Source organism: Rhinopithecus bieti, unplaced genomic scaffold, assembly GCF_001698545.2.
Source record: "Rhinopithecus bieti isolate Rb0 unplaced genomic scaffold, ASM169854v2 scaffold_10657, whole genome shotgun sequence".
NCBI classification, from domain to species: domain Eukaryota; kingdom Metazoa; phylum Chordata; class Mammalia; order Primates; family Cercopithecidae; genus Rhinopithecus; species Rhinopithecus bieti.
Window position 1 is genome coordinate 577,628 of NW_016806691.1, and position 24,962 is coordinate 602,589.

The window sequence follows — 24,962 nt, forward strand, 5'->3', positions numbered from 1 at the left end:
TTTTATTAGGATTTGAGAAAAGTTACTGATACATGCTGTAGACATATGAAAGTAAAAAACTGAATCTTCTTTATGGAATCATTAATCTGAGGCATGATATTAGTTTATTTACAATAATTGGCAAGCAAGCAACTCAGTAAATTACTGGTACTTCAATTCTGGACTTCAATTCAGAAGTCACTGAAATCCTGGACAGTAGTTCTGACCATTTGTGTAAATAACTGCAGAATTATGGAGCATGGCTCATTAAGAAATAAGAGTAACATTCATATGAAACAAGAAAGTATTGACTCATGTAGTAGAAAATAATAAAAGAGCAGGTGAAAGAAGCATTAAACGGCCGGGCGCGGTGGCTCAAGCCTGTAATCCCAGCACTTTGGGAGGCCGAGACGGGTGGAGACGGGTGGATCACGAGGTCAGGAGATCGAGACCATCCTGGCTAACATGGTGAAACCCCGTCTCTACTAAAAAACACACACACAAAAAACTAGCCGAGCGAGGTGGCGGGTGCCTGTAGTCCCAGCTACGCGGGAGGCTGAGGCAGGAGAATGGCGTAAACCCAGGAGGCGGAGCTTGCAGTGAGCCGAGATCGCGCCACTGCACTCCAGCCTGGGCAACAGAGCGAGACTCCGTCTCACAAAAAAAAAAAAAAAAAAAAAAAAAGAAAGAAAGAAGCATTAAACTTAAGAACATCTCTAAATAGTGCAAATTCCTTTGTATAATGTTCTCTATTCACTACTTGATCTTGCATTTTCTTTTATCCTCTGAGCTATAGGTCAGCATAATAACTTGGAAGCCTGTCTCTTGAAATAAGCAAAAAGAACCAAATCAAGATGTAGTTTCTTAATCCTAATTTGCATAGTTTTCATTTTTCCAAGGCATTTTCATGAAAACATTGACAAAAACTGTGGATTTTTTTTTATTTGATTGGATAACATTAAGAAATGCACTAGCGTTCATGCTCTAACCTAACACTTTTTTTTTTTTCTAAGACAGAGTCTCACTCTGTTGCCCAGACTGGCGTGAGGTGGCACAATCTTGGTTCACTGCAACCTCCGCCTCCCAGGTTCAACCGATTCTCCTGCCTTAGCCTCCCAAGTAGCTGGGATTACAGGTGCATGCCACCATGCCTGGCTAATTTTTGTGTTTTAGTAGAAATGGTGTTTCACTATGTAGGCCAGACTGGTTTCGAATTCCTGACCTCAGGTGATCAGCCCGCCTCAGCCTCCCAAAGTGCTGGGATTACAGGCATGAATCATGACACCCAGCAAACCTAATTCTTCTAATTATATGTTACAATTCTGAAAGAATCTCTCAAGTGGATTTTGGACACTAACAAGAACACAACAAAATGATCTATTTTTTTTTTTTTTTTTTTTGAGACAGGGTGTCACTCTGTAGCCCAGGCTGGAGTACAGTGGTGTGATCTCGGCTCACTGCAACCTCCACCTCCCCGGTTCAAGTGATTCTCCTGCCTCAGCCTCCACTACACTACAGGCATGCACCACCACACACGGCTAATTTTAGTATTTTTAGTATTTTTAGTAGAGACAGGGTTTCACCATGTTGGCCAGGCTGGTCTCGAACTCCTAACCTCAGTTAGGTGATCTGCCCACCTTAGCCTCGCAAAGTGCTGGGATTAAAGGCGTGAGCCACCGCGCCGGGTTACAACAAAATAATTTAAATGAAACATTTTCACATATGAAAAGTTAGTTTTAGAACTGCATTTAATGACTCTTTATATCCAGAAGGCATTTAAAAATAATAAATAAAGACATTTTAAGAAGGGCAACAACCTAGCAGAAAACAGTTTTGTCTTCTAGCTAGTCTGTGCTGGAAGACTGGGTAGATATTACGCATTTTATCATTATCATCTGAATGTAACAGATGGAAGCCAGCTATGGATAAATCTACAACGCCAACAAAGACTAGAACAATTTAGCTCATCAAAATTAGGTACTTTATTTTCAGTGAGTTGAAGAATCACAACATGATTCTCATCTTAAAATTATACATTTCAATGTGATTCATAATTTACAGTAACAATAAAGGTAAACATAACACTATTCTTCTACCAAAGCAGAATTTTTGAAAATCACAGTTTTAATCAAAAGTTTAAATTCACTTCCAAACTTATTTTATCTCATGAGTAAATTTTGATGCTGGAAGCAAACATTTTAGTGGTAAGTATGAATGTGAAGGCTACAAAACAAAATTGTAGGCTTCCTACTAGTGGCAACAGATTGTAGGCTACTAGTGCCTACTAGTGGCAACCCATTAGGAAATGAGCTCATGGACTTTCTTCCAGGTAAGATCAAAGAAGTGAGTGTGCTTACTACCCTCATCTTGCACATGGCTTTCCCCTCACTTTATTCACGTTTCTATTCAAATACTTCTTTCCAAAGGCAGCTCTTCCCTGACCTCTACATCCAGCTATAGTGTTCATCATAGCACTTAGCTCGATTTACACTTTGTATTTCTTTAAATACTGTCTGTCATTTCTACTAAATGTGTAGGCTGTATATGAGCAGTGACTGAGTTCAATTCTGTATCCCAATCACCTTAGATAGGGGTTCATCAAATATTTGTTGAAAGAAGGAAGAAAAGAGGGCAGGAAGGAAGGAGGGAGGGAGGGAAGGAAAGAAAGAAGGAATGGAGGGTGGGGGAAAGAAATGGAGAAAAGGAGGAAGAAAAGGGAGGGAAGACGGGAGGGAGGGAAGACAGAAGGAAGCAAGTAAGCAAGCAATGGTCAGTGGCTTGAAGGTATCTGCCTAAACTAATGCACTGTGGCTAAGGAAAAAGGAAAAAGCAAGAACACTAGAAACAGTTGTCCCAGCTGCCCTCAGGTCACTGAATTTACAGAGCATAAAGATACAGGGAGCACTGGCTGCCCTTGGTGTCAGCTATGCTCAGCACACTCAAGTTTGTGAGCTTGTTCCTATTCTCTATCTCTAGCTTTGAGGGAGCCCTGAGAATATTGGTCACTTTCTTCTCCTCCTTATTTCCTTTTATTTCAAAACTAGAACGGGGAGGTATAGAACTTGAAGGAGGACATAGCTGAGATCTGTACAAATATGAACTTTGTAGCTTGGGGCCCAAATCCAAATGGATGGGTAGAGCGAAGCCTGAACCACACTGAGGACTAGAGCAGGTAGATGAGGATATCAATGGATGGACAGCAAAACAGGAGCAGACAATGAATAAGGTCCCTTCCAAGTGTGAGCTTCTCTTTGTGACTCTGGGAAAGCTGATAGGGCAGCAGCTGCACCCTTAGCACTCACCAACCACAAAAGGAGAAACATAAGGTGTGGGTTACCCTCCAGCAGGGCTGTGCTGCCCAGATTTAGGAAGGTGAGAAACCTGCTGCCCAGTCATAGGACTATAGCATGCCAGGGACCCTCCAGATGCAACAGGCTTTTAATCACAGATGAAAAGTACTTAATAGTTACTGAACTACGTAAAAACAATGACCAGCGATCCAAGGAGAGAAGTTAATTCTGTTAAGCCAACCAAGTGACACAAGGTTTTGCCTGGAGGAAGGAAAACAGAGAAGCAAGCTGTGATCTTCCCTTTTTATAGCAAGTGCTTTGAATCTCCTTGGAGAAGGAAGTCCACAGAAAACAATTTGATTTCTAAGTGAATAATAATTAGATGCTCTAAGTTTTCAATATGATAAACATCCTGGCATTTCTTCTCCACTGTACCCCAATCCACAATAGTATATGGGGATATAAAGCCTTTGGGATCCTCTCACTGGAGAAGTCCATATCTGAGATACCTCATTTTACACCATAAAGCTTTGAGGAAATTATATCACGTCTAAAGACTTTTTAAAAGAAACTGCCACATGATGTTATAACATTGGGTAGCATTTTACCACCAAGTAGTGATGGGGTCAGAACAAGTCATCCCAAAATATGCCATTTTGAAGTATTATTTTGAGCTAAAAGAAACTGAGAACCAGTCAATGCAGAAAAAGCACTTTGCCTACCCATTTGCTTAAAGTATAATTTCCCATTCATAAAGGACATTTTTATAAGTAAATGTATCTATCTTTGCCAGAAAGAGAGTTACTCATAAATAACTTTTTCTCACTGGAGAGACTTTTATCTGCATAGCAAAGTAACCTTTATTCACCACACATTTCCTCCTCCTGCCTTCCCACAATTCGTCTCTACCACTCCCCAGTACCCCCAAATCCTTATTCCTATTCCTTAGTGTAGCTTAAGATAGTATCTGTCTCAATCATGTGGCTGCTTCCTGGAGTCTCATATTTTGGTGGGACTCCTGTGCATATGTGAGTAATTAAATGTTTTTTCTCCCTTTAATCTGTCTAATGTCAATTTAATTCATAGACCAGCCAAAAAATCTAGAAGGGTACACAGAAGCAATTTTCCCTCTCCTACAGTAGTTTTTCTCCTAAAAAATATATGAAGAAAACAAAATCCTTGCCATCATTATTTCACCTTACATAACTTCTGTTATAAAAGGTTACTTATTCTTCCCATTAATATGGCTCAATAGGCAGATTTTTTACCTTTTCTTTAGAGTTGTGCATTTTTAGGGTGTCTAGTCCTTGCAATTCATAGTTCTTGAATATGAAAGCTCTAATTGCTATATTTACCTAAGGTATATAGCTACAAACTGTTATTTAGAAATGAATTAATTTTCAGTGGTTTTAAAATATCTAACCTAATAGAATATCCCTTACTTGTAAGTATACTAATGTCTTTAAATATGCAAATGTTTAAATGCTAAAAATATAAGCAAAATATGGAATTAAAATACACGGGCCAGGCACAGTGGCTCATGCCTGTAATCCCAGCAATTTGGGAGGCCGAGGTGGGTGGAGTAACGAGGTCAGGAGTTCAAGACCAGCCTGGCCAACATGGCTAAACCTTGTCTCCACTAAAAATACCAAAAGTTAGGCAAGTGTGGTGATACGTGCCTGTGGTCTCGGCTACTCAGGAGGCTGAGGCAGGAGAATCACTTGAACCCGAAGGCAGAGGTTGTAGTGAGCCAAGATTGTACTACTGCACTCCAGTCTAGGCAACAGAATAAGATTCCATCTCAAAATAAATAAATAAATAAAATACATAATTCCAATCAGCTCTTAAGGTGGTGGTAGTAATTTTTATTGTAATATGTGCAAAAAAAATCACCAATACTTGTGGGTAGATTAGCAGTTACTAATGCTAAAGTGCAGGGTCTACCGCTAAAGTTCTCCTTGTGTTTTTTACTTGCTTATGTACATTAGAAAGAAAACATACCATCACAGATTTTCCAAGAGAGGAAAATTACGCATAATCCCCACTCAATATAACTTCTAATACTCTGAGCTCTTCATATTCAAAATTCCCTCAAAACAAATGTGGCTTCAAATTTTGGGGTGCATAACTGAAAATAATTATTTTACATTATAATTTTACATTTAAGTCACATAAAATGATTTAAAAATCAGACCAAGTGTAAAATAAATTCCAATTCCAAATGACATAATCTTGTTACTATAATGAAATAAATCCCTAAACTGATGGTCCCTGTATTTCTAATTTGTCTTTGGTAAATATACTTGAACTGAACCTAAACAGAACTTTAACATCATAAACCTACCAAACAGATTCAAAGATAACACAAAATTTGTGTTTACTGAACATCATCCAAATATTTCTTCTTCTAAGAAAAGCACTGTGTAAAAAAATTTGAACCACCAGAACATATAAATATTATTAAAGTACTCAACCTTGTCTTTTCATCTTTGTATCCCCATTGAATAGTACAGAGGCTAGCATATTGTTATTGTTTAATAAGCATTGAATAAGTAAACCAGTATTATTCTCTTTGGGGTTCTATCCTTAACATAAACAAATGTGAAGACGCAAATTAGAAAACCAACATATTCAACTACACTGCTATTCAGCCATATGATGTAATTCTAACACATTTTTTCCAGAAACATTCTGAGGCATTGCTTTGCAAATTCATGCCTAAGTGTAAGGATAAGTGTACGAGAAGTGGGATGTTGGGAAACTTTACCCTCAAAAACCCCAGAAACCAAGTTAGATAAGATCTTAAGATAACTGGCTTAAAATAAAACATAATATTTTACTTTAAAATTTTATTTTTTAAGGAAAAATAACTGCTATTGCTGGCCTTTCTTATTACTATTATTTTGCAGGGACAGGTGGCTGATAGGGGAATTTAAGGCTGTCGTTTTCAAGTATACAAGCTTATTATTCCATTACCCAGTCTACACAAGACACATGACTATAAGCTCAAGTCTTAGAAACTATTGGAAGTCTATCAAAGACAAAAAGAAATAAGAAGGGCAACAAATTTAAATATAGGACGGGCTAGAAAAAAATATGTAGATTAGATTATGCTTTTCTAGAAAACTGCATTAATTTGTCCACATTAAAGCTCTAACACTATTGTGTGTTGCATGGCATTTAGAATGAGGTATATATACAATAAAACAAACAAGAAAGCTTAATAAAGCAATAAAGAGAATTTGTAATTAAGACTGTTAACCTCTAGCAAACTTCTATGGCCTTTAACCCAGAGAAAGATTAGAAATGACTCCAATATACCAAATAAACTTCACAGATGAACAGGAAGACGGTATCAAAAAAACATTTTTTAAGCAGAGCCTTTCATCTAAAAACAATATATACTACTTATAAATGAAATAAACCAGTATTTTTTACTTTGGTTTGATGTAAATTTGTTAATTGTTATATGAGGAAAATGGGTATTCACAAGCCAGTATTACCTTAATTTATGTTCCAGGTGAAGATAAGAGTTGGAGTTCTATAATTTCTTTAAGGTTCCAATATCTATATCTGAAAGGTGACATCATTTTTTTTTTTTTCCTTCCCAATGGCAGTGTCAAGGGGACATCAATTCTATTGTGGAAGCAGCTTCTCTATTATAAAATTCATGTAACACACTGGAATGTTCTTTTCTCTTTGGTCAACAAACACTTGTCTCATGTTGAATGTGGATATTTTTTAATTACCACAGTTACAGCAAAGTCTTACCCAAAAATTTAATTTGTAATTAGGGAAGGTATCTAAAGCAGTTTGGGAGCATCAAATTCAATCTAAAATTGCTAGAAAACTTGTTACAGTTTAATAAACAATTACTTTATATGTACATTTTTAGTGTTCCTGAATAATGCAGGTTTCTATTAAATTTTAGAAAATCATTTATAATAAAAACACGAACATACCATTATTTTGTTTGATTAGTGTCAATAGAAGGTAGAGATAGTATTCCCTCAAAAGAGTTTAACAGAGAAGAATGTAATGAAAGAACTCTGCACTCTCTGTGGACAGGGTTTAAGGTAACCTCAAGGGATGAAAAGGCACCCAGGGGCTGACAATAGCAGGAAACCATGAGCTCTTTCAGGCTCGAAGGGGAAGGGGAAGGAAACAGTATTAACCAGATCCAGCAACAGGTGGAGCTATTGAAGCGGTACTTTCTAAAAGGATCTGTGACTTAGGAACCCACTGCCATAGCCAGACCACATACATACCTAAACTCACTGTCTCCCTACCCTCCACACTCCTGCTGGGAACCACACTGGCTGATCCTCATCGAAGCCAGAGGGCAAGGGAGCCTGGGAAATGCAGTGTGGAGGGTCAGACTCAGAGCACAGGGCAGTGACAGACAAGGAAGAGTAGGATATGGAGGAGCCAGGTGGGGATGTTGCAGTACAGCATCAAACAGAGAATGCTCAGGTCTCCACCCGATTTATGTCAAATAGTGATCTGAGTCAGCATGACAGACTATTTTTAGAGTTCTTGTTTAAGTCAGTTTCAAAATTTTTATAAAGTGTAAAAGTAGGACAGCAAAATTAAGTACTTAATGTTTTTTAAATTTAGGGAGAAATGATAGTTAGCACAAATCAGAATTAGCTGTAAAGTAAATATAAGTATTGAAATAGAAGGCAAATGTCTTGACAAGAAAAAATTGAAAACAGAAATGAGCAAGGGACATTAAAAATATTAAATAAAGAAATTTACAGAACAGACCAAACCCTAGCAGAAAAAATAATATTCTCCCCTGGATAATAGGTGGTGGAAGGCTGGGTAGAAATAAGGTTTATTTTGCTGCGTTTAATCATTATTGGTGTCAATGTAACAGATGGAAGGTGGCATTACATAATTTTAAACAGACAGCAGATTGGAACAATTTATTTCACCAATACTAGGTGCTTTGTTATAGAGCAGTGAGTTGAGGAGTCACTAAATGATTCTCTCTTTTTTTTTTTTTTTTTTTTTTGAGATGGAGTTTCACTCTTGTTGCCCAAGCTGGAGTGCAATGACGCGATCTCAGGTCACTGCAACCTCTGCCTCCTGGATTCAAGCGATTCTCCTATCTCAGCCTCCTGAATGGCTGGGATTACAGGCGCACACCACCACGTCTGGCTAATTTTCTGTATTTTTAGTAGAAACAGGGTTTCACCAAGTTAGCCAGACTAGTCTCGAACTCCTGACCTCAGGTGATCCGCCCACCTCGGCCTCCCAACATGCTGGGATCACAGGCATGAGCCACTGCGCCCGGCCATGATTCTCATTCTTAATGCTGTAAATTTTGAAATGATTCATACTTCACAGTTAGGATAAAGGCAACGATAAGATTGTTCTACCAAAGCACAAGAAAACAATATCACAGTATTAACCAGAAGTTTAAAATTTAATCCCATTCTATGTTCTCTATTGAGTAAACTTCTATCCTGCAAGCAGATATTTTAGTGATGAATATGAAGGGGAGGACTACAAAACAAAATGGCGTCCTTATTAATGGTTACAGATAAATCAATCCATGAGAAAATGGGTTCATGCACTTTTCTTCACATCAGATGAGGTTCCACCTTATCCTACAAGACTAATAAAGAAGAAAAAGCAGAAGATTCAAATAAATACAATCAGAAATGACAAGACGGATAACACCACTGACCCCACATAAATACAAACAACCATCAGAGAATACTATAAATATAAATACTATAATACCAGTACCATGTTGTTTTGATTACTGTAGCCTCGTAGTATAGTTTGAAGTCAGGTAGCATGATCCCTAGTCTAGTCAGAATTCTAGTCTCTGCTCTTGAACCCTGTTTCCTGCTATAGAACCCTGTTTCTATGCAAATAAACTGGAAAATCTGGAAGAAATGGGTACATTCCTGGACACATACACTCTCTCAAGACTGAACCAGGAAGAAGTTGAATCCCTGAATAGACAATGAGTTCTGAAATTGAGGCAGTAATAAACAGCCTACCAACCAAAAACAGCCCAGGTCCAGATGGATTTACAGCTGAATTCTACCAGAAGTACAAAGAAGAGCTGGTACCATTTCTTCTGAAATGATTCCAAACAATTGAAAAGGAGGGACCCCTCCCTAACTAACTCTGTGAGGCCAGCATCATCCCGATACCAAAATCTGGCAGAGACGCAGCAAAAAAAAAGAAAACTTCAGGCCAATATCCCTGATAAACATCGATGCAAAAATCCTCAATAAAATACTGGTGAGCCAAATTCTGCAGCACATCAAAAAGCTTATCCACCACAATCAAGATGGCTTTATCCCCAGGATGCAAGGTTGGTTCAACACACACAAATCAGTAAATGTGATTCATCGCATAAACAGAACTAAAGACAAAAACCATATAATTATCTCAATAGATGCACAAAACACCTTTGATAAAATTCAACATCCCTTCATGTTAAAAACTCACAATAAACTAAGTATTAAAGGAACACACTTCAAAATAATAAGAGCCATTTGTGACAAACCCACAGCCAATATCATACTGAATGGGCAAAAGCTGGATGACATGATCCTATTTCTAGAAAACCCATTGACACAGCCCAAAAGCTTCTTAAGTTGATAAGCAACTTCAGCAAAGTCTCAGGATACAAAATCCATGTGCAGAAATCACAAGCATTCCTATACACCAACAATAGACAAGCAGAGAGTCAAATCATGAATGAACTCCCATTCACAGCTACCACAAAGAGAATAAAATGCCTAGGAATACAGCTAACAAGGGAAGTGAAGGACCTTTTCAAGGAGAACTACAAACCACTGCTCAAGGAAATCAGAGAGGACATAAGCAGATGGATAAGAAGAATCAATATTGTAAAAATGGCCATATTGCCCCAAACAATTGATAGATTCAATGTTACTCCCATTAAATTACCATTGACATTCTTCACAGAATTAGAAAACAAAGTATTTTGAAATTCTTATGGAACCAAAAAAGAGCTCACATAGCCAGACAATCCTAAGCAAAAAGAGCAATGCTGGAGGTATCATGCTACCTGACTTCAAACTATACTACGAGGCTACAGTAATCAAAACAACATGGTACTGGTATTAAAAAAAATAGACACATAAACCAATGGAACAGAACAGACAACCCAGAAATGAAACTGCATATCTACAACCATCTGATCTTTGACAAACCTGACAAAAACAAGCAATGGGGAAAGGACTCCCTATTTAATAAATGGTGCTGAGAGAAATGGTTAGCCATATGTAGAAAATTGAAACTTGATCCCTTCCTTACACCCTATACAAAAGTTAACTCAAGATGGATTAAAGACTTAAATGTAAAACCCAGAACTATAAAAACCCTAGAAGAAAATCTGGGCAATACCATTTAGGACATAGGCATAGGCAAAGATTTTATGATGAAATTGCCAAAAGCAACTGCAACAAAAGCAAAAATTGACACATGGGATCTAATTAAAGTAAAGAGCTTCTGCACGGCAAATGAAACCATCATCAAAGCAAACAGACAACCTACAGAATAGAAGAAAATTTTGCAATCTATCCATCTGACAAAGGTCTAATATCCAGAAACTACAAGGAACTTAAGAAAACCTACAAGAAAAAAAACAAACAACCCTATCAAAAAGTGGGCAAAGGATATGAACAGGCAATTCTCAAAAAAAGACATACATGCAGCCAACAAACATATGAAAAAAGCTCAACATCACTGATCACTAGAAAAATGCAAATCAAAACCACAATCAGATACCATCTCATACCAGTCAGAATGGAAATTATTAAAAAATCAAGAAACAACAGATGCTGGCAATATTGAGGAGAAAAAGGAAAGCTTTTACACTGTTGGTGGGAATTTAAATTGGTTCAACCATTGTGGAAGACAGTATGGCAATTTCTCAAAGATTTAGAACCGAAAATACCATTTGACCCAGCAATCCCATTACTGGGTATATACCCAAAGGATTATAAATCATTCTATTATAAAGACACATACATACATATGTTCATTACAGCACTATTCACAATAGCAAAGACATGGAATCAACCCAAATGCCCATCAATAACTATCGGGGGAACCACCCCCAATAATTAAACGTAGGTTCTTTTCTATTTTCCCTAAGTGTCGGCCGGTCTGAGAAATAAAGGGAAAGAGTACAAAACAGAGAAATTTTAAAGCTGGGTGTCCAGGGAAGACACCACATGTTGGCAGGTTCCGTGATGCCCCCTGAGCTGCAAAACCAGCAAGTTTTTATTAGCGATTTTCAAAGGGGAGGGAGTGTACAAATAGGGTGTGGGTCACAGAGATCACATGCTTCAAAAGCAATAAAATATCACAAGGCAGAAGGCCAGAGCAAGATCATAAGGTCAGGGTGAAACTAGAATTGCTAATGAAGGTCCATGGCCCGCTGGGCACACATTGTTATTGATAAACATCTTAGCAGGAAACAGGGTTCAAGAGCAGAGACTAGAATTCTGACTAGACTAGGGATCATGCTACCTGACTTCAAACTATACTACGAGGCTACAGTAATCAAAACAACATGGTACTGGTATTAAAAAAATAGACACATAAACCAATGGAACAGAATAGATAACTCAGAAATGAAACTGCATATCTACAACCATCTGATCTTTGACAAACCTGACAAAACAACTAGAATTCACCAGGCTGGAATTTCCTAATCCTAGCAAGCCTGGGGGCGCTGCAGGAGGCCACGGCGTGTTTCATCCCTTATCTGCAACTGCATAACACAGAGCAGACACCCCCAGAGCAGCCATTTTAGAGGCCCCCAGCCGGGAATGCATTCTTTTCCCAGGGTTGTTAATTATTAATATACCTTACTGGGGAAAGAATTCAGCAATATTTCTCTTAACCGTTTTCGGTAATAAGAGAAATATGGCTCTGTCCTGCCTGGCCTACAGGCAGCCAGACTTTAAGGTTATCTCCCTTGTTCCTTGAAAATTGTTGTTACCCTGTTCTTAAGGTGCCCAGATTTCATATTGTTCAAACACACATGCTTTACGAACAATTTGTGCAGTTAACACAATCATCACAGGGTCATGAGGCGACATACATCCTCAGCTTACAAAGATGACAGGATTAAGAGATTAAAGTAAAGACAGGCATAGGAAATTATAAGAGTTATTGATTGGGGAAGTGATAAATGTCCATGAAATCTTCACAATTTATGTTCTTCTGACACGGCTTCAGCAGGTCCCTCCATTTGGGGTCCCTGACTTCCCACAACAAATAACAGACTGGATAAAGAAAGTGTGGTACATATACAGCATGGAATACTATGCAGTCATAAAAAGAAACAAGATCATGTCCTTTGCAGGGAAACGGATGAAGCTGGAAGCCATTACCCTCAGCAAACTAACGCAGGAACAGAAAACCAAACACCGCATGTTCTCACTTACAAGTGGGAGCTGAACAATGAGAACACATGGACACAGGGAAGGGAACAATATTCACTGGGGCCTGTTGGGGGAGGGTGGGCCAGGGGGAAGCACATTAGGGAAAAGAGCTAATGCATGTTGGGCTTAATACCTAGGTGATGGGTTGACAGGTTCAGCAAACTACCATGGCACACGTTAGCCTATGTAACAAACAGGCACATCCTGTACATATACTCTGGAACTAATAAAAACCTACATATTGGCTACAACATACACTACTCAGGTAATGGGTGCATTAAAATCTCAGAATTCACCACTATAGAATTCATCCATGTAATCAAAAACCACTTGTACCCAAAAACTATTGAAAATTTTAAAATATTAAAATAAAATGAAGTTAAGGTACAAGGTCTACAGTTGCAGCTCTCACTGTGCTTTTTGTTTGTGTACATTATAGAATAAAATGTTACTGCAGTTTTTTTCAGGAGAGAAAAATCACCCATAGTCCCTCACTTTTGTATTGCTTTTAAAACTGAGGTCTTCATGTACAAAATTTTCTCAAAGTAAATATTTCTTCAAATTAATATTTTTATTTTGGAGTACATAAATAATTTTATTCTATAATTTGGCATCTAAAACATGTAAAATGATTGACCATCAAATGAATGCTCCCATATATAACAAAAATTCAGATGCTAAATGACGAAATTATCTTACCATAATAAATAAATCCCTAACACAATGGCCTCATATTGCTAATTTGTCTTCAGTAAATATATTTGAACTGAACCTACCCATGAACTTTAACATCACTAATTTTTCATATACACAAAGAAAACACCAAATTTGTGTTTATTGAACACAATCTAAATAGTTCTTCTTCCAAGAAAAGCACTGTGATATAATTTGAAACACTTCAGAGCATTTAATTATTATAAAACTTCTCAACCTTGTGTTTTTATCTTTATATCCTTATTGACTAGCACAGGGCCTGGCATATTGTCAGGTCTTTAAAAAGTGTTGAATAAATAAATTAGTTTTACGATATTCTATTTTGGGTTCTATCCATAAGATAAACATGTCTGATTACACCCCTAGGCAGCATTATAATGTTGTTCTTACAAATTTTTCCAAAAACAAAAAAAAAACTTCTGAAGCATTGCTTTGCAAATCCACACCTAAAGTGATGTCTCAAGAATAGGAGAAGTGAAGAATTTGGAGACTTTACCCTAAAAAACCTAGGAATCAAGTTAGATAAGATCTTGAAATAATTGGCTTAAAAATAGAAACATTTGGCCTTAAAACCATAATTTTAAAAGAAAAGGAAAATGCTATCACCACTCTTAATTGCACCTGTAACTATAGTGTGTGTGTGTATGTGTGTGTATGATTGATATTAGCATTTAATGCTGCCACTTTCAAGTACTACAAAGGTTTAGTGTTTCATTGCCTAATCTGTATATGGACAACTCTATTATAAGCCCAGGACATGGAATTTAACAGAAGCCCACCGAAGACATGTAGAAATTTTCCCTGAGGGAATAACTGGTCTAAATTTGGAGGGGCTAGACAAAAAGTTTTATTTTAGATTATATTTTGCTATAAAATCATATTATCTTGTTGACACTGAAAGTGGCTTTTGAACTGTATAATGGGCAGAGGTTGGAAGAGTGTGGAGGGCTCAGAGGAAGACAGGAGGATGAGAGAAAGTTGGATCTTCCTAAAGACTTGTTGAATGGTTATGACCCAAATGCTGACAGTGATATGGACAGAGATGGCCAGGCAGATGAGGTCTCAGATGGAAATGAAAAACCTATGGGAAGCAGAGCAGTCACTTTTGCTAAGCTTTAGCAAAGTGCGTGGTTGCACTGTGCCCTGCCAAGGGATATGTGCAACTTTGAGCTTGAGAGTGATGATTTGGGGTATCTGGTGGAAGAAATTTCTAACCAGCAAAACAATCAAGATGCACACTGGCTGCTTCTAGCAGCCTAGGCTCAAATGTACAAGCAAAGAAATGACCTAAAACTGGAACTTATATTTAAAAACTCCATGAAGAAGTCAATAATTCCAGGCCTGGAACAGGAACAATATAAGATGAGCCTGGCATATACTGTGATCACAGAAAAGAAGCAAGTACTCAAAAAAGGATGAGTTCTATTAAAATGATATAGAAAGCAAATGGAAGTTGGTCAAAGTCAAGGCTGAAATAATCTGAGCCACAAAATAAATAATGATGGCACTAGCTTATAACCCATAGAACAAAATGTCCATGAAAACATATTGATATAAATCATTGAATAAATAAACACACAAAGAAGGGATGGCTCTTCCAATTAACAAATACAGATGAAATGAAGTAAATAAAAACATCAGTGTTAGGCAAACCTCAGAGTAATAATTGTTGCATGTAAGATCCCACCAATGAAACATGAAATCAGTGGGCAAAAGTTCAAGAAGAAGCAGGATATTAACAAAGTCTCAAAGTATTTCTTCAAAGATATTTATCAATTAGAAAGCAAAAATAGTAACTTTACAGTGTATATAAACTTGATGGATACAACCTTAACCAAGTGATCAAAGTTAACACCACTAGCAATAAGACATATCAATTTCATGTATCCTCTGATACAATGCAACAAGGAAGACACAAAAGCATTTTATGGTTTAAGAAAATAAGCAAAACATTCACAATCTCAGTCTAATCAGGAGAAAATATTGAACAAATCCAAAGTAAGAAATTCTGCTAAATAAATGACCAGTATTTCTCAAAAGTACTTATCATAAAAGTCAAGGAAAGAAAGAATAACTGTCACAGATGGGAGGAGATTGAGAAGACACCAATTAAATGTAATGCAAGATCTTGGGTTTGATCCTGGAACAGAAAGGGGACTTTAGGAGAAAAACTGGTGAAATGAAAAAAAAAAAAAAAAAATCAGTGGTTTAAATAGTATTGTACCAATATTAATCTCCTGGTTTTGATCACTGTACAATTATTTTGTAAATTGTTAATATTATAGAAAGCTGGATAAAGGATATACTTGAACTCTCCATGTTTTGCACCTTTTCTGCAAATCTAAAATTATTTCAAAATTAAACATTTTTTAAAAATACGGATTCACTTTTATTCTGAATATCATGAGTTTATTCAAGTCTAATAATACTTCAGATCATTTTCCTTAATACTCAATATTAAAGACATCTATGGGGGCTTTTTTCTCTCTCTAGAAATCCTCCTCCTCCTGCTGCCCTAAATTCTTCATCAACTTAAGGAACCAGGTAAAGTAGAAACAAGACATGTAGAAGTCTAAAGATTTTAATAGCAAGGTTACCTGAAGTTCTTTTGAAATACGGTATGGTGACTATGTGTCTATCTGTATACATATTATCAAAATGTATAAAGAAAGCAAAAACAATTAAAGCTATAGGATCATTTTTAATCATTTTGCACCTGAAACCCTGCATATAGTAGGCATTTTGTAAATGCCTCACAGAATTAATAAATATTAAAGCAATCCACCCCCTTGCCCAAGCAATGAAGAACAAAAATTAACAAAAATTTGCTCTCTTCAGATTTATGAAAATAAAATTATAGCTTGGAGGGAAAAAAAAAAAAAAAGCTTTCTGACGGTTACCAGATTCATTGGTCTCACTTTAAGTTTGTGAACAAATCTAAAAACTGTGTGTCTGCCCTGGAGAAGTGTCTGTCCTGGACCCACTGTTTGCATGGAAGGGCTAGGCAGCCAAGGATCAGCTTGGTGGCTTGACCTTTCTTTGCCATTTATCTACCTTTGTAGAAAAGTGCCTGTGGCTCTAATGACCTTTATTAACTGTTCTACTTTCACTTCTTACCATTTCTGGACATCAGAATATAGGAAATATTAAAAGATTTTCATTAGCTCCCCTAAGTGACTGCAGACATATTAGTATCTGCCCCACATTTTAAGAGACTTGGTGGACATTTTTAGTAGGCTCTTTGAAAGTTAAATAATGCATAATAGTATTTGCATTTAGATACAGTCCTTCATACTATAACTAAGCTAACTTATTTCCACTCATTCCAGCTTTGAAAGAGAAAGACACAGCAGGTTGCCACTCAAACTTTGAAGACCAGTAAAGGTCAAGATGCACTTTTCAAAGGGGCTGTGTGGGCAGAACCTGGTGAGCAGTTTCTTTATCTGAGCCAGTTAAAGACTTAGTATGTGACCCCTAATCTTTACTGTACAGTGTCTAGCTTCTGTATGCTCATGAAGAATGGACCTCATACCAAGACAGCTAGATATCCACATGCAAAAGAGTAAAGTTGGACCCTTACTTCATACCTACATAGAAATTAACTCAAAATGGACCAAAGACCTAAATTTAAGAGCTATAACTAGAAAACTTTTAGAAAAAATACATAGGAGCAAATCCTTATGAAGTTGGATTTGGCAATGGTTTCTCTGATATGACACCAAAAACAACAAAAGAAAATAAATTGGACTTCATAAAATTGAAAATGTGTGTTTCAGTGGGCACTGCCAAGAGAAAAAAAAAAAAAAAAAACCTGCAAATGGGAGAAAATATTTACAAAACTTATATCCAATAAAAATCTAGTATCCATAATATGTAAAGCACTTTTTTTTCTCATGATTTCTCAGTTTATTGCTCCCCTATTGGGCTTTCTGTTTAATAAACACATAGAAGCTCTAATTACAAGTGAAGAAAATGAAGGCTCATGACAAAACACAACACAATGGAGACATTTGTTAAAATATGTTCTCAAAAAATAAAAACGACTGTCCATTTTGACTTATTTTGTTTTGGTGCCATTCAAAATGTATAAAAAGCCTTAGCAACTAAATGAAGACTGGGTTTCAAGGAAAAAAAAAAAGTAAAGAAGTCAGTACTGCATGTCTTAACTGAATTTTTACATGGATTTGCAGGTTTAATTCTCCTTGCATACATAGCATCTTTGTTTTAATCTAATGTATTTAGAGAAGATCACATTGTACGCACTTGTAGAGTTTAATGTCTAAGTAGAATATGTCGATCTCATAACATGATTTTGAAAAATCAGAAATTACTGTCCATTTAATACATGATTATGAGGATGCATACAATCATCTTCAAAGCTGTTGCCATCAATACTCAGAGCAATTCGCCTGGTATCTTGTTGAGACCTCACCTTCTGCCCTTCATGTCTATCTTGGGGTAAATCAAGAGGCAAACCAGAGGCCAGTGCTCAGCACCAAATGGTCAGTGTCACCCCTCATCTTCTCACTGGGATCTCATCACCAACATGCTCAACCCCTAAGTTGGCACCCACAAGAGACTTCCCTGCAGCCCTCTCCAGCCACAAGATGTCACAGTGAAGTGCTTAGAAATGCAGGACATGTTATGGAGCACGATGCTGAGGGGGAAGACCAAGACCCAAGCCACCAAGATGACAGTGCACACCCCCAACCAGATGGAGCTTTCTACCACGCCCCGCCTATCCTGGTCCTCCTCCGCTGCCCCCTGGGGAGCCCGGCCTTGCAGAGGCTGCTGTCCAGCAGGGATGGTCACCACAGTGATGGACTTCTGCAGGCTCCTGGGCAGCAGGCGGTAGCTCATGTCTCTGGGCAGCAGCGCATGCTCCTTGGAGATGGGCAGGGGCAGCATGTAGCACCCATTGCTGGGAAGTCTGATGAAAACCGGCGTGTGCTCGGAAGTGTGTGGAATGGTGATGACAGCCAGGACCTTGGGGTCATCGAGGAGCTGCGACACGGAGAAGCCAGGGTGCAGCTTGGTGACACCGCTGCACCAGGGTCATCATACCTCCTTCTGGCTGGTCATCTGCTGGAGGCACACTGAACAGCAGGTGTGCTTGCAATCCAGCAACTTGGGCCTTCGCTAGGGGCTGTAGTAATTAAAACAGATCTGACATTCTAGCAGAGTCCTGGGACAGCGTCTCCATGGTGGACCCTGAGCAGGAAGGGCAAGGCCAAGGGGAAGGGGAGGGAGCTGGTCTTCAGAGGCTGCCGCTTTGCGTCTTTCCAGTGCAGGTGATAGGGAGCTCACAGGCATCAACACTCACAGGTGTGTTCATTTTGTCAAAGGCCAGGGCGACCTCAGCGACAGGCACTCAGAGCCAGCAGCGGGGCACATCTTCTCTCAAAACACCCAGGAATACAAGGCCAGCAGCAATGGTAATTTTCAAAGACCATGGCTTCTGGAAACAGTGGTTCCCAAGGAAAACATTGCAGTATGATTATTTATCCTCCAAACTGAATATGTCACTGAGTCCCTTTCACCCCATTCTGCGTGATGACATCAAGTGGAAATGGTACGCGTTTGGGAGGCAAGAGCCAGAAAGCACAATTGAGACTGGGCTTTCTTCAGCGGAACTTTCTCCGTGGCGGGTTCAGGCGCTCCCTACAGAGGCTGCAGCGTCAGCATCGCGGGGTGGTCCTGGCGCGCCCGCCCAGCTGAGCCAGACATGCCCTAGGGCCAGCGGCCACCACGAGCCACAAAAAGGACACACAAAAGACTAGAACTGACCTTTCACCAAAGCAGATACACAAATGGCCATTAAGCCCATGAAAACATATTCAATGTTATTAGCCATTATGGAAATTCAACTCAAAACCAGAATGAGATATATTTCAAAATCACCAGATGACTAGAATTCAAAAAAAAAAAAAAAAAAAAAAGAAAGAGAGAGAAAATAAGATTTGGTGAGGACATAAAAAATGGTAACCCTTACACTTTACAGTGGGAATGTAAAAAACTGCGGCCATGGTGGAAAACAGTTTGATGGTTCCTCAATAAGTTAAGCATAAAATTACATATGGCTCAGCAACTCCATTACTAGGTATATACCCAAAAGAATGGAAAACAACTGTTCAAACAAAAACTGGTATAAGAATGTTCACAGCAGCACTAAACAATAGCCAAAAGGTAGAAACAACCCAAATATCCACCAACAGATGATTAGGTAAACAAAATGTGGTATATCCATACAATGGATGATATTCAGCCATAAAAAGGAATGAGGTACTGATACATGTTACAACACGGATGAATCTTAGAAAGATTATGTTAACTGGAGGAAGCCAGACACAAAAGACTATGTATTCTACGATTTCATTTATAGAAAATGCCCCAAATAAGCAAACCCATTGAGACAGAAAGCAGATTAGTGGTTGCAGAAAGCATATTAGTGGTTGCAAAGGGCTGAGGAAGGAGAGGAGGAATTTGAAGTGGCTGGTTAACAATTATAGGGTTTCCTTTTGGAGTGATGAAGTGTTACAGAATTAAATAGTGGTGACAGTTGCACGACATCGTACATGTACTAAATGTCACTGAATTGTGGTAGATTTTAAAACGGTTACGTTTATATGATGTGTATTTTTTTCACAAGTGAAAAAAATGAACTTCGGAAGAATGACTTCAAGTGAGGAACATGGGGAGACTAAGGCAGGTAGTGGGTACAGGAGGTATGGGCAGAAATGAGTCCCAGAAGGACAAGCTAAAGACGGTGTGGATCCAGGAGTTAAGTCGCGCACGTACCCCCACTCCCTCAGCGAACTTGTGTTGGCCATGCCATCCCTTTATGCAAGACACTTCCAGGTTAAGTCCACTCACACTTCTAGGCTCTGGGCCAACTCCCACTCACTACCTGGTCTTTCTACCTACAAAAATTGTGCTGCTTTCTTCTCCTCCACCTACTCTACATTCTGGTTCCCTATCACCAAAAGCCTCTCTGCAAAGCACACACTGCACTTTCTTCCTTTCCTCAGAACATAGGACCCTTCCTATTTGAAGATGTTGGTACGGTCTTCTCCTCAAAAAACAAGCAAGTAAAGAAAAAAACAGATGGGAGGGCACAAGTATGACAGATATTGGAAGTTATAAGGATTTAAGCAACTTTTAAATGTGCTCGTAATAGTTGTTTGCTGCTTTTTTATGTATTTGAAAAAGCATTTATTGAGCACACACTATATTTTATATTGCAAAAACTATCAGGTCACATCACTACTCCTCTCAAAACCCTTTAGTGGCTTCCCACATCACTCAGAATACATTTCAAAACATTTGTCCTGGGTACAAAGCTTGAGCGACCTCTCACCTCATCTCTCTCCACTCTCCCGCATCCTTTCAGAGTTCTGGCCACACCAGCCTCTTTGCTGGTCTTCCAACTCACCACGAGTTCTCCCAGCTCAGTGCCTCTGCATTCACTTTCCTTCTGCCTGAAACTCTTTCCCCGGCTATCTGCATGGCTCACTTTGTCATTTCCCTCAAGGCTCAGCTCAAAGGTCACCTTCTGAGGCTTGCACTAACTACTCTACCAAAAATGGGATTTCCCACTCACCCAACCACTGTCTCCCATCATCATCCCTTACTCTTTTTCCCCTCACAGAACTCATCACCACTAAGACGCCGTGGTTGTTGGTTTGTTGCATGTGTTCCCACTGGAGTGTAAGTTCCACAGGGGAAGGGTTTTGTTCACTGTTATGTCTCCCCATCTAAATACTGCCCAGTATAGAGCAGGGGCTCCTCCATAAATATTTGGTGAATGAATAAATGGCACATCTAATTAGAAAACTTTTGCTTTAATTACTGACTTTGCTGAGTGCTTACATGGGGCAGATGCTGTGTGCTAAATTCTTATTATGTGAGACATCTCACTTAATCCTCAGAGTAACTCTACAAAGTATCATAATCCTTATTATTAAACCATATACTCACATGTGGGAAATGAGACACAGGCAGGCTAAAGCAACGTGCCTACAATCAAGAATTAAGTGGGTCTTATCCAAGGGACATAGGAATCAACTTGAAAGAACTTCCATTAGCCAAAGATAGGATAACTTGAGCAAGAAGAATAACGACTACAACTGATTAAAGAGTTCACAGTCATAATATACAAATAAACAACAATTATTTGGTCACCTTTGGAGACTTCTAGAGTATCAATTCACTATTCTGAAATTGCTAAATAAAAGGACAGAATCAAGCATTTATTTTTGTTTCCTGTACAAACTACATTTCAGGATAACCAAGTAGGAAGAGAAAGTTCTTAATAAATTTCCAGACAACAAATGTCAAAGGAATGAGAGAATATTGTTAAACTGCCATTTTTTTTCAAGCCATAATGAGTCACAGATGTAAGCAATGATGATGAGTGGATGGTAAGGCCAGTCAATCACAGGTATATGATGGGGAACTTTATAATGGGTAGATGAGGTTGATATGACTAAAGGAAAGACAACCAGACCTCATGAGCTTTATGATGTGATGTATTAGGAAGTACACAGTGCTACCTAGAAAAGATTCTTGCTAAAAGAACTGAACCTGAGTCTCATCAAACCTCTAGGTTTACCACTTCATAGGAAGAATGAAGTATAGAAGAATATGTTAAAAAATACCATGAGGAGGCAATCAGCCAAATACAAACTGCAGGACGTTCCATAAAACAGATGAGCTGGTTTCTTCAACTAATAAATGGTATGACAAGTAGGAAGGAAGGGATATTCTCACAATCTGAGAAAGACTTAGGAGTCATAATAATCAAGTATAGTATGAAAACTTTGCTTGGATCCCTATTTTTTTTTTTTTTTTTTTTTTTTTTTTTTTTGAGATGGAGTCTCGCTCTGCAGCCCAGGCTGGAGTGCAGTGGCCGGATCTCAGCTCATTGCAAGCTCCGCCTTCCAGGTTTACGCCATTCTCCTGCCTCAGCCTCCTGAGTAGCTGGGACTACAGGCGCCCGCCACCTCGCCCAGCTAGTTTTTTGTATTTTTTTTTAGTAGAGACGGGATTTCACCGTGTTAGCCAGGATGGTCTCGATCTCCTGACCTCGTGATCCACCCGTCTCGGCCTCCCAATGTGCTGCGATTACAGGCTTGAGCCACTGCGCCCTGCCCTTGGATCCCTATTTCAAACCCAACTGTAAAAGACACTTGTGAAGCAACCGAAATTAGGTTGCATATGATAGGAAGAAATTATTGCTAAGTTAGTTAAATATGGTTATATCCATATCTGTTACAGATTCATACAGAAATATTTACAGGTAAATTGAAATTTGCCTCAAAGTATATTCCAACAAAAAGGGGCAAAAAGGCAAAGGAAGATGGAATAGAAGAAATAAGATTACCAAAATGTTGGTTTTAAAGTTTTTTTAAAAGTTTTCCTCTCCTCTACATGCACTTTAGCAAGTTAGATTTGCTGGTGGGTCTTAGTATTTCTTTCTAAATTGATGAAATTATATCTTCAGTTAATTTTTTTCGAAACACCTGGCTGACTTATTTTCTTAATATTTGCATGTTTAAAATTTTCTTTTTATCAGCATGCATGTATAATTTACCTAAAATTTTGGGGGTTTTCTCTCAAAATTCTGAAGATATGGCTCCATAGTCTTCTGGCACTTAGAAGACATTTGAAGCCAGACCAATTTTGGTTCACAAAACACTCTAGAATTCTCAGTTCTTAACACAATATTGAAACTGTTTGTTATCACTACCACAGCACTACCCTGTTCAAGAGCTGAGTTCCTTGAAAGAGGGGATTGTGCTGTTTTACCAAAGTATCTCTAGCTCCTAATTCAACTGGCATATGATAGACACTCCATAAAGTGTATTAAATGTGTAAGTGAATGTTGCAATGCCAAAGGAATACCTCCCAGTATGTGTCTGGAAGTATGTTTCTTCTTATAATTATATTTGGAACATACTATATCTTTTACCTGCATAGTAAGATTTCACAGAAAACTAAGGGAGTCTATATACATTCTTCCTTCATTTTATCCTTATGTACACTCAGGCCTTTACAGACTTGTTTCTTCCCTCATACTCTACTGACATGGTTCCTCCCAGGCACTGACCTTTTTTTAAAGGCCTTTGACTTCTCTGTAGCATTTGACACCATTGAAAACACCTTCTTTCTTCTTGAAACACTCTATGAACAGACTGCCAAGCCCCAGATACCTCAACAACAGCTCATTAAGAAATTCAGATGGGAAATTTCTTTTTTATTATTTTTCTTTTTCTTGAGACAAGGTCTTTCTCTGTCACCCAGGTTGCAGTGTAGTGGCATAATCACAGCTCACTGCAACCTTGACCCCCCAGGCTCAAGCAATCCTCCCACCTCAGACTCCTGAGTAGCTGGAACTATAGGCACACATCACATTGCCCAGCTAATATATAATAATCTGTAATACATATAAAATATATGTAATATGTTACACATGTAAAATATATGTAATATATGTTGCATATACTACAATATATGTAACATGTAATATGTGTAATACATGATATATGCAATATGTATGTAATTATATAATATATGTAATATACGGTATATATCATGTGTTATAATATATATTACATATATTAGCTGGGCAATGTGATGGGTGCCTATAGTATTATATGTAACACATATTATTATATATGATATATTTTATATTTTGTATACATATATAGAGAGACACAGAGTGGAGAGAGAGAGAGAGAAAGAAGAGATGGGGTGTCATCATGTTGCCCAGGCTGGTCGCAAACTCCTGGGCTTAAGCGATCTTCCTCCTAAGTGGCACGAGCCACTACGCCTGACTAATCTTTCTTCTTGTTTTGTAGAGATGGGGTTTCACCGCGTTGATCAGGATTATAGGCATGAGCTACCCCACCCAGCCTATACATATTAATATTAAATAACTATATTTTTTGGTTCATAGCTATGCCTCATTTTCTTAACACCAAAGTCTAACAATAGACATAAAGGTCAAAGTCTAGATCTCATGTATTTTTTTAAAATCTTTAGTTTGCTGCTTGAACACAATAAACAACAAATAAACATCTGTTTACTACCCAACTAATCTTTACATTGATCATAACTGCTTTGCCTACATAGCACTGTAGCATAGCATGGACCTATAGAATATGTTCTTCCCTTATTCTCAAAATGCTTTTCCAGCCACTCAGGTGATATAATATTAGTTTAGGTGTGCCACCTAGTGGTATTTTAAGGAAGTATTTAAAAGGAGTGCTAGTTTACCACTCATCCACCATTCAAACACAGGCTAGAAAGAAATTGAAGTTTGTTGATAATCTGAAAATACCATTATAACTAGTAGCATGAATCCTCTCCATCACAATTTGAAGCAAAGTTGTTAGCTAAAAAAAAGAAAACCTTTTGATTTGAGGCCTTTTACAAATTTGATTAACCAGACTCCAGTGATTAATTTCATTTCCTGATTGGCTATTAATTGAAAACTTGTTTGGTTTCTATCTCCAATATAGATTATATT

General features: G+C 38.1%; 1 protein-coding gene and 1 pseudogene across 5 annotated transcripts in view; both read right to left on the minus strand.

Moving 5' to 3' along the window:
• PLGRKT (plasminogen receptor with a C-terminal lysine) overlaps positions 1-24,962 on the minus strand; it is a 73,323-nt gene that overhangs the window by 37,960 nt on the left and 10,401 nt on the right. The window lies entirely within an intron of this gene.
• Positions 17,724-18,635, minus strand: LOC108533058 (E3 ubiquitin-protein ligase RNF152-like; annotated as a pseudogene).